The sequence below is a fragment of the Coregonus clupeaformis genome, chromosome 20, assembly GCF_020615455.1.
Source record: "Coregonus clupeaformis isolate EN_2021a chromosome 20, ASM2061545v1, whole genome shotgun sequence".
NCBI lineage: Eukaryota > Metazoa > Chordata > Actinopteri > Salmoniformes > Salmonidae > Coregonus > Coregonus clupeaformis.
Window position 1 is genome coordinate 56,474,372 of NC_059211.1, and position 10,709 is coordinate 56,485,080.

At 42.3% G+C, this 10,709-nt stretch overlaps 1 long non-coding RNA gene across 1 annotated transcript; it reads left to right on the forward strand.

The window, feature by feature from the left end:
- Positions 1-423: 423 nt before the first annotated feature.
- Positions 424-8,771, forward strand: LOC123481438. The gene is made up of 3 exons (XR_006657108.1): positions 424-510; positions 4,974-5,158; positions 8,730-8,771. It is a non-coding gene; the product is annotated as an uncharacterized LOC123481438 (long non-coding RNA).
- Positions 8,772-10,709: the final 1,938 nt, after the last annotated feature.

Sequence of the window (10,709 nt, forward strand, 5' to 3'; positions counted from 1 at the left end):
CGTTTCCCACGGGGGGCCAGTATGAAAAATGTATGCACTCACTAACTGTAAGTCGCTCTGAATAAGAGCGTCTGCTAAATGACTAAAATGTAAATATTTCCATTATGAAAACAATTAGTCTTGACAATGAAAAACGTATTCGGAAATATCATTACATCTATCATGAATTGGTTCAGAAGTGTAAAAATGGTGGCTTTATCATTGTGTAAACACACTGGTACCAATATCTATGTATTGTGTATTTCAGCTATGAAAGACCGAGGGGTTGAAATATGGGGGTGGGTAGCCTACTTCGACATTCTATTTATAATTGGCTGAACAAATTTCGCAACTGCACTAAAGGTCATTGAAGGAGTTGGTTTGAAAATAATCTGAAGATTTTTTGGACATGCGCAGATGTGGGATGCCATATTGGAACGAGCTCTGTGCTGTGCAGTTGAAAGACGTCGCTCGCTGGCTTCCACCGAACGAAAAGGCTCGCAAATTAGACGCGAAAAAAACATCATTAAGGTAAGACAGGTGACAGGTTGACGCTTCTTTAAATATTTATGTAGGTTACTAATCCAGAGCCGTCGTTTTCTCGACGAAATATCCACCGTGAGAGGTTTTTCCTAGCGTAAACCTTTAACCACTCCGACTCTAGGCTGTTTCTCTAGAAACAGAAATACTGGCGCATTCAGAAGCCAAGTTGTTCAAAGTGTTTTTACGTGCGTAATTATAGCTTTCACATGCGGTGAGAAGGTCGCTTCGTGGCACTTTCAATTTAGTTGGTATGATTGTTTTTCTTTATTGAAAGGCATAATGTAAACCTTGATGCAAAAATAAATTGGTTACATAAACATTTATTTTAATGCTTGCGGTGCGTAGGAAAAACACATTTCAATAAGCCTGATAAATGAATTTCCATCTAACGGTCTGCTTTCCACTGAAAACGATAAAATAGTGAAATGCTCATAAGTTCACACCCCTGACTTCGTTTTAAATGTTCATATTTACAGTTTAAACGTCTAGGTGTGTCATGCTTTTTCCACACATAGGTGCGCAAAGGCATCGGAAAATACCGGACATTGCCAATATGTCAAACCACTTTCAACATGGCGGGTTATGGTGTGTAAAAAAACTGCATGTAAAATCTTTGAATGAGGAAAAAATACAATTACTGCAGTTAACCGTCCAGTTCCAGTTTCTTTTGATGCACATTAACGAGCTCTAATGAATTAAATTAGAAGTGGACGTTTAACAATACCGTTCGAGTTTTTTTCTGCTGCAATACTTTGTGTGCAAAGTACATTAGCGAAGTGCCAAATACAAATTACTGACTGCTTACGCACTGAGAGGACGTCGGCGACACACGTATCCCACAAATGCACAGTAGACCTAGCTACATTTCCTGTTTCACTTCTTCAGCATTAGCAGTTACAATCTATTTTTAATCGTTATTTAGTACACATAGAATAATGGTCTGATGAACGGTTCCATTTGTCTTTTTAATCATCCATCAAGGTTTTAACATCAATCTTGATGATTGTAAAATTGCACGAGGTAATTCTCCCAATCCGACGTTATGCCAAATGTGATGGACGAAGTTGCTAATTGGGTTAAACCGCGCGTATATCCATTAAATTTTTTATTTACTTATTGCGGGCAGTCAGCAAATCCGGAGTTTAGTTGCGCATTATTCTGATGATCCCTCTTCGGGATTACATTCAGCTCCATAATGAATATAAAAATAAAGCCACGTTACCAAATGAACAGTGATGTGCATGTGCACTCATGCGTATTCAGGCTGCGTATTGCCATAAAACCCTAAAACATACGGTAGGTCCGTGGTTGTCATGTGAGATCGTTTTTCCTTGGTACTGGTGTAGCCTAGATGGAATGGAAGCAAGCAACATCATGGAGAAGATCTCGCCTCTTTACTGTAAAACCCTATGAAGTGTCCAGGGATCTGGTATAGGGGTAAAGATCACGGTGATCAAGGATGCATGGTTATTGATGGTTTTATTCATGTACTCCTCAGCGCCGTTTATAATCGATATTTTGATAACGCATGCCATTGTATGTAAATGTCCCTGATAAGGTTCTAAAGGAAAAACAGATAAAACATTGATGGATTGGCACTGCTCTGTGAGTGAAGACAGAGAATTGTATTAGCCAAGAACAACTTACATTATTAACACGTCTTTCACAGTGATTTACATAACAAAATGATATGGAAAACGGATGTATTAAGTCATTAGGTCAAGGCTGTGACTTGACATCATCAGTTCAAAGGTGTCTGCTATAGTTTCAGGTGAAATAATGGCAAGGTAACCACATCCCCAGGCTAATTGCTCATGGGAAGTGTCTGGCTGACTAGATTAATTGTAATGTAAAGAAAGCCACATTTCCTTTTCTCCACTAAGAGTCTTCAGTGAGGTGTATGGATGAATGAATCACAGGAGGTTAAAAAAAATATTTTTGTTCTTATTTTGACCCGATCATGAGCAACTCAATGTCTGTAGGAGAGATAATGAGTCACGTGGCATAAGAGTCAGCATAACAGACACAACTGGCTCTGCGTAAAAAGGCTGTACAATGATTAGCCTACATCAGATGTTTTTTCTTCAGAGAAGACAAAAACATATTATACAACACAGCATTTGGAATAAGATCAAACAATATCCATTTCCATCTATTTTCGATAATTTCTGAGTTGATGGAAAAAGTAATCATATAGCCCTTCTGGTGTGATGTTACTCAAACAATGGCTTGATGCTGGAGAAGTTGACTGAAGCTGCTGATGTAGGCAGTAGGCTCTCATTAGTATGTTTTCTCATTGCCTCTGTGCATTGTGGCCTGTCTGTCTGTCTGTCTGCCCGGGGCAGTTGTTGTTTGCACTTCAGTCTTTTAAATATGTCAGTCAGCTGATCTCACACAGCATCACAGGCTGTTTAAGGAACACACCAGGCTAGATGTGCCATAGAGACAAGACACTATATTCTACTGATATATTCTACTAATACTTCATAGATACTGATAAATCATGAAATCTTTCATTGGATGTAATATTATAGATTACATAGAATGAATGGTGAGTGATAAAACAGAGAAGTGTAGAAATCGTTGAGAGATATCATTACTCTTAACAGGATCGAATTGTGTCATGTTGATTCCTAAAAACAAAAATATGATGGGAGATAAGGAAGGACACACCAGCCCAAATAGTGTTAGTTAATTTGTCAATTCCCCATGAAGTATTTATATTGTCCTGGTTGGGGTTTTAGAGAAAGGCAGCGAAGGGACAGCGTGTGGTGCCTACTGGACTCATCGAAGCTAATCAATAACACCGCCCCCTCCATCTCAATCTGATGAGGCTTTAACCAGGAAAGACCTGCGTCTCAGATTAACACACAGATCAGCCTAATCCCCAGGAGACAATCTGGGCTGCTCACTGGGATGCTGGGGACCAGTATGGACCAATAGTGTTTTCATTTAGTGGTTTAGTTTGGCTGCTTTTGGTAAAAAAAACAATGAGTGAAAAAAATATATCAATTGGACTGCCTGTGTAAACGCAGCCTTAGATCCTCTTAACTGAATGCAATAATAGTGAACCTTCTTCGATTTAAATCAGTGACACCATTTCTGGGATAAGTGACCCTCTGTCTGTGAGAGACAAGTTGCCCGGGTTCTCTTTATCCTGTAAACCTACATGTAAATATGTGCTTTTCTCTGATTGTGTCCTAGACGTTGTGGTTTATACTACATTTTAGTTATTTAATGGACCCTGTGGACTGTGATCTCTGATAGTTTCTGGACTGAAGTCAGTAGATGGATCCTATGTTTGCGTCCTGGAGAGTGTGGACTATCAGGCAGAGTGGAGAGGAACAGGGGCCAACATCATGTGAGTCCAATTAGACCAGCATGTTGTTTACGCTATGGATAGATGTGTGTTTGGATCCCTGCGTGACAGAGGACACATTCAGAAGGATTACATGTAGTGAAAGGACACACCTATGCTATGAAGAAACGAGTTGATTTAAATGCATTTCCAGTGATGTTCCTCATGCTATAAAAACAGATGATGACAAGCACAGAACATTGCCTATTGCTCATTTGAATGCTTAGGCAAATGTGTGAAGTCTGCAGAGAGTTGTTTTTGTGTATTAGTTTGATTGAAGGGCATCGGTATGAATCTGCTCTTTGAATCAGTGTTAATTGAACAGTTGATGGAAGTGGGTGCAGTTAGAGTGAGTCATTGCGGAGGCTGAGAGATATGGCAGTTATCCCAAAATATCACAAACGTAACCATGATCTGGGAAAGAGACAGAGTGGAAAAACAATAGGAAAATATTTAGTTTGTTTTTCTCCAAGATCTTTTAAATAAAGCAAAAACTAAATTATGTCTAAGCGTTATGATTCCTATATGAGTGATTAAACCTTTTGAAATACCTCTTCTTTCTTAATGGTTTATGTAACGCTGATCTCTGTGGCATAGTTATTATGAGGTTCTGCTGTGTCGGTCCTGGTCTTCTACCTTATTTAAACTGTGGTTGGTTATCTCTCTTGTGGCTGGAGAGCTGTGCTGAGGTATGCAAATCCACAACAGCAGAAACTGTACATTGCTCTCGCATACTACTACTAATAATAATAATAATAAAATGCCATTTAGCAGACGCTTTTATCCAAAGCGACTTAGTCATGCGTGCATACATTTGTGTATGGGTGGTCCCGGGGATCGAACCCACTACCCTGGCGTTACAAGCGCCAGTGCTCTACCAGCTACTAAAGCAGAGACATAGAAACACACTGTGCTGAACAGGTATTCTATGCTGTACAAATATAATTAGTAGAACAGAGGCTATTCCATCTGTATGGTCTGAAATAAATGCCCATGTTGTCTTTCGTTACTGTTATAGTGGTAATTGTTTAGATGGACATGATATGGATTTGAATGCTCCATTCCTACTTAACTCCTCCTTTGTGTGACACAGTGGAGGAATGAGGGAGATGCAGTGAAGACTGAGGAGTCTGAAGACAGACGGACTAAGGGTAAAAAGGTAAAGGTTACCGGGAAGAGAGAGCAGGATGCAGTCCCACCCACAGGACAGGCCATTCGCCCTCTCCACAGGGAAATCCCACAGCCCGACCAACGGGAGAGAAGAACAGGTGCACTCAGGTGAGGGATTTTACCTACACTTTTTAATCTTCGATCCCTTCCTAATTTTTTGTCTGCCATTGTTTGATGACACGTGAAGGGTACAACCATTCATCTCCATTGTATCACAATCACAACAGGGGTTGTGGTTTTAAAATGCTCAGTGATTGCATTGAAAAGCAGCCATTTTCCAATTTTTCACATTCCTTTTGAGATGCCACACCATTATTGACCTTCACCAAGGTCTCAGAATGCGTAATAGTGGGACTATTTTTTTGTTTTGATTATTCAGCAGGAATCTGCAGCAGCCACTGTGTCAAGCTGTGAGAGAATCTGGTCCAGTTTGCCTGGTCAGGGTCAGTGGTGTGGGGATGTGCGCTGACTGTAGAGTCATAGTTAGAGTCTCTCTGTCATTGTTTTTTTCCTGTGTTCACTTCCTTGTTCTGTTCTGTTCAGCCCTACAAGGTGCTTCTTATCAAATGAACAGACTGGAAAAGTGGAACTCGGATGAAAAGTAATAGAAAACAGGAAAGTTTTGTCTGGCTGAAAGGAAAGAGGAAATGCAACTCACCTAGGAGCATTTTCTCAACACTACGATTGATCTAACATCTTTTTAATTCTAAAACATATATTAAAGGATTTTTAAAGTGCTTTTCTAAATCCCAAATACGCTTGAATGACAAGATTACTTTTTGTTAAAAGCAGCGTTCGTAACATGACCCCTTTGAATCAGGTTGAGATGGATAGTGGAAGGTATGATGTCATAGCCTTTGTAAAGGTCTGGGGATGAGGAGTGTGAACACGCAAACACACACAGACACACACACACACACACACACTACTATGTGTAAGGGAGAAGATCAAGCTTAGCAGATTGTTTTCAGAAAGCCCCCGACTGCAACAACAGGTAGTTTCTTCTCTCTCATTGGTGCAGGTTAAGTCCCACACACTCAGTCCCATGAGACACAGCCTAGAGAGGAGAAACCACACAGCAGGAACAAGAGACACACAAACACACACACACACACACACAGAGAATACACATTATACCTTGTCCAAGTATCAGTCTCCCACGGGAAAATTGAACAGTTCTCACCTTGAGGAGAAACATTAGTGGCATTACGTGGAAAACACACACACACACACACACACACATAAAACTCACAAAAAATCAGATACATTTTCAAGTGACCTAATTTTGGATGGTTGAAAAGAGACAACTTTGTTTTAGCTGGTTCCTGCTGTGTTCTTTATAAAGTTCCTTCCCCATAGATTTAGAGAAATTACATTGGTGCGTGTGTGTGATCAGATCTCCCTGCTTGTCTCATTAAATTATGACGTATCTGTTTACACAGTGACTTTGATCGTTGCAGAATGAAGGCGTAAAACATTTTTCCCACTCCACGCAAACTGTATTTCACTCGACTCCTTCGCTAGGGACTGAGGAAATATACTGTTTTGTTTACAACATTATTCCTGTTTCATTGCTTTTTCCCACTGCATTGTAATTTATTAACATTTTATTTAACCTTTATTTTGACAGGGAGTCAATGCTGAGACCAAGGTCTCTTTTCCAGATGAGCCCTGCACAAGAATACACATAAAAATACAATATACACATTAAACTACACATCCATGTACACATTAAAATACTCGTTATTATATACAACAATACATGAAAAGCAAATCACAATCATAAAAAACAGACCAGTAAAACAGGTCCCCTAACAGCAGTCTGAAGTGCCCTAGAGCCAAAATTCCTCAAATTTTAAAGTGCATTGGGGATCATTCCACACGAAGGTGCAAAATAACTAAAAGCAGATCTACCCAGCTCAGTGGAGATCGAAGGAATCTCCAGAGTTAGCCATCCCTGAGACCGGGTCTGGTATCTTGTACATCTCTATAAGTAGCGGTGAACGGTTCACCAAACCCACAGATCAGTACGTGTTGCGGTTTTGGGGTCACGGTTCAGTTTCAGTACTGCGGGAAAATGAAATGCCATGCTCAATGTTCAGCATTCACAATGTTCCTGGCATTGTCTGTTGTGACAGGATTGTTATGTTGGGCCTGTCAAGTTTCCACTCTGATGCTGCGTTTGTAACCATGTGGGAGGTGGGAATTTACGAGTTATCAGATGGATGCATTCATGTTATTTGAACTCGTTGATAAATGCAGATTGGCTAGTGGCTAACAAGCAGCGTCAACCATAAACTATCATGCTTGTAAACAAATTAGAGTTCAAAACCACCAGAATGGATTTATTTTAACTGCTGAAAATACTGTTATAAAGGCGTTTCCTTAGTAGGTGACGTCAGAGGTCACCATGTGGGAGAAGTGGGTGCTCAGGATGATAGACGAGTTCCCACTAGTAATTACCAGTTGGAGGGCTGTTGAAGTGGAATTTGTTTTGTCGTATGTGGTATATTCCCACTTCCTCTTGGTTACAGAATACCATGACACTGCCTTCTTAAGTGCCAGATGCACAGTTGTGACTCTCATAAAGGGGGCTTGTCTGTGCATTGTATATCTCCCATTCTGGGGGTAATGTAATGGGCTGTCACTGTTAAGAAAGTGCAACACAGGGTGCATTGGCCAATTCATTGAAAGCTTTGGCTTGCTTATAGAGAGCGGGTACTACCGGTTTGCTTAAATGGGTGCAGGAGGGAAGTTCGAATGGCGTGGCTCGAGCACTTTCACAAGGTGCTGAATCTGTCTATTCCCAACCACCGAAAATGGGCGCATATCCGCATCTATAAATCAAAGACTGTAAAAAAATAGCAGCTGCATAGGCTATTCTCGTTGAGCATTGGCGACATACTGTAAACGTTTTATCCACAACTCTCTGTCCATTGCCGTTGTAATCTACTGGGAAGCCAAAATGTTCCCAAACTGGAGATTTAAACAATGGAGGATCCCCCAATTCTGGTTTATCGACCCCCACCACTCGCCATCGTACAGAACTAGCTCCTAGCGGCGCCTCACAAAAGGACAGTTTTAAATGCAGCAATTAAGATTCTAATTTTGATTACAATGTGCGCATAGACTCTAGTTGTTTGAACGGAATAGACTGAAAAAATAATGTTCGCTCAGATTTACTGAAGAGGCATACATTTTCATACTTTTTTCCCGTACTGGTTCCCCGTGGGAATCGAACCCACAACCCTGGCGTTGCAAGCGCCATGCTCTACCAACTGAGTCACACGGGACCTCTCAAAGCATATAGGGCTAGTTTTTATTTTATTTGTATATATTCATTCGGGTTCACAGTGCGGCCCGAACTTTGATACAGAATGCAGACATGTATTGAACCTATCGCCCGCAATAAATTATGATAAACCGCTATGATAAACTGCGTCCAATGGCTTCAATACAGTGGCAGCTGCATTCATATAGACGATATCCCCTAGTCTAAAACCGTATGAATGTCGACTGAATGATTTGTTTCTGCTATTTAATGAAATAAAACATGTCATTATTGAGTGTGATGCTGTTATGGTTGTTTTTATGGTGAGTTTTATGTTTTGTCATGTCAGTGTAATTGTGACTGGGTTGGTGGCAGTCAAAATGACTGACAAAGTGCTTCTTCAATCAGACGCAGACTCCATGGAGGAAGAGGCAGACTTTAATTGGGAGGGAGTACCTAGAGGAGACGGGGCGACCGCTGCACCCCACACCGCTTTTAAACATGTGAGTGAAAAACACACGTTCTTTACATTTCCATAACCCACACAACATCTTGTAAATACTGTTATTGAATGAGTGGCATTCATGCAAATCTCTTTTTAAACATGTGTTTGAGTGAGAATGTACTTTAGCTAATGATGTTAAACATTTACATTTACATCATTTAGCAGACGCTCTTATCCAGAGTGACTTACAAATCGGTGCATTCAACTTATGATAGCCAGTGGGACAAGCCCTTTTTATTTTTTATTTTTTTTGGGGGAGAGAAGGATGACTTTATACTATTCCAGGTATTCCTTAAAGAGGTAGGGTTTCAAGTGTCTCTGGAAGGTGGTCAGTGACTCCGCTGTCCTGGCATCGTGGGGGAGCTTGTTCCACCATTGGGGGTGCCAGAGCAGCGAATAGCTTTGACTGGGCTGAGCGAAACTGTGCTTCCGTAGAGGTAGGGGAGCTAGCAGGCCAGAGGTGGATGAACGTAGTGTCCTCGTTTGGGTGTAGGGTCTGATTAGAGCCTGAAGGTAAGGAGGTGCGTTCCCCTCACAGCTCCGTAGGCAAGCACCATGGTCTTGTAGGAGATGCGAGCCTCAACTGGAAGCCAGTGGAGTGTGCGGAGGAGCGGGGTGACATGAGAGAACTTGGGAAGGTTGAACACCAGACGGGCTGCAGCGTTCTGGATACGTTGTGGGGGTTTAATGGCATAGGCAGGAAGCCCAGCTAACAGCGAGTTGCAGTAATCCAGACGGGAGATGACAAGTGCCTGGATTAGGACCTGTGCCGCTTTCTGTGTATAGTAGGGTCGTACTCTGCGAATGTTGTAGAGCATGAACCTGCAGGATCGGGTCACCGCTTTGATGTTAGCAGAGAATGACAGGGTGTTGTCCAGGGTCACGCCAATGTTCTTTGCACTCTGGGAGGAGGGACACAATGGAGTTGTCAACTGTGATGGCGAGATCATGGAGCGGGCAGTCCTTCCCCAGGAGGAAGAGCAGCTCCGTCTTGCCGAGAGTTCAGCTTGAGGTGGTGATCCGACATCCACACTGATATGTCTGCCAGACATGCAGAGATGCGATTCGCCACCAGGAGAAAATGAATTGTGTGTCGTCTTGGTGTATAGAGAGAATAGGAGAGGGCCTGGAAATGAGCCCTGGGGACACCAGTGGTGAGAGCACGTGGTGCGGAGACAGATTCTCGCCACGCCACCTGGTAGGAGCGACCTGTCAGGTAGGATGCAATCCAAGAGTGAGTAGCGCCGGGAGATGCCCAACTCGGAGAGGGTGGAGAGGAGGATCTGATGGTTCACAGTATCAAAGGCAGCGGATAGGTTTAGAAGGATAAGCGCAGAGGAGAGAGAGTTAGCTTTAGCAGTGCGGAGAGCCTCCGTGACACAGAGAAGAGCAGTCTCAGTTGAATGACCAGTCTTGAAACCTGACTGGTTTGAATCAAGAAGGTCATTCTGAGAGAGATAGCAGGAGAGTTGGCTAGAGACGGCACGCTCAAGAGTTTTGGAGAGAAAAGAAAGAAGGGATACTGGTCTGTAGTTGTTGACATCGGAGGGATCGAATGTAGGTTTTTTTGAGGGGAGGGTTGCAACTCTCGCTCTCTTGAAGACGGAAGGGACATGGCCAGCGGTCAAGGATGAGTTGATGAGCGAGGTGAGGTAAGGGAGAAGGTCTCGGAAATGGTCTGGAGAAGAGAGGAGGGGATAGGGTCAAGCGGGCAGGTTGTTGGGCGGCCGGCCGTCACAAGTCGTAAGATTTCATCTGGAGAGAGAGGGAGAAAGAAGTCAAAGCATAGGGTAGGGCAGTGTGAGCAGGACCAGCGGTGTCATTTGACTTAATAAATGAGGATCGGATGTCGTCCAACCTTCTTTTCAAAATGGTTGACGAAG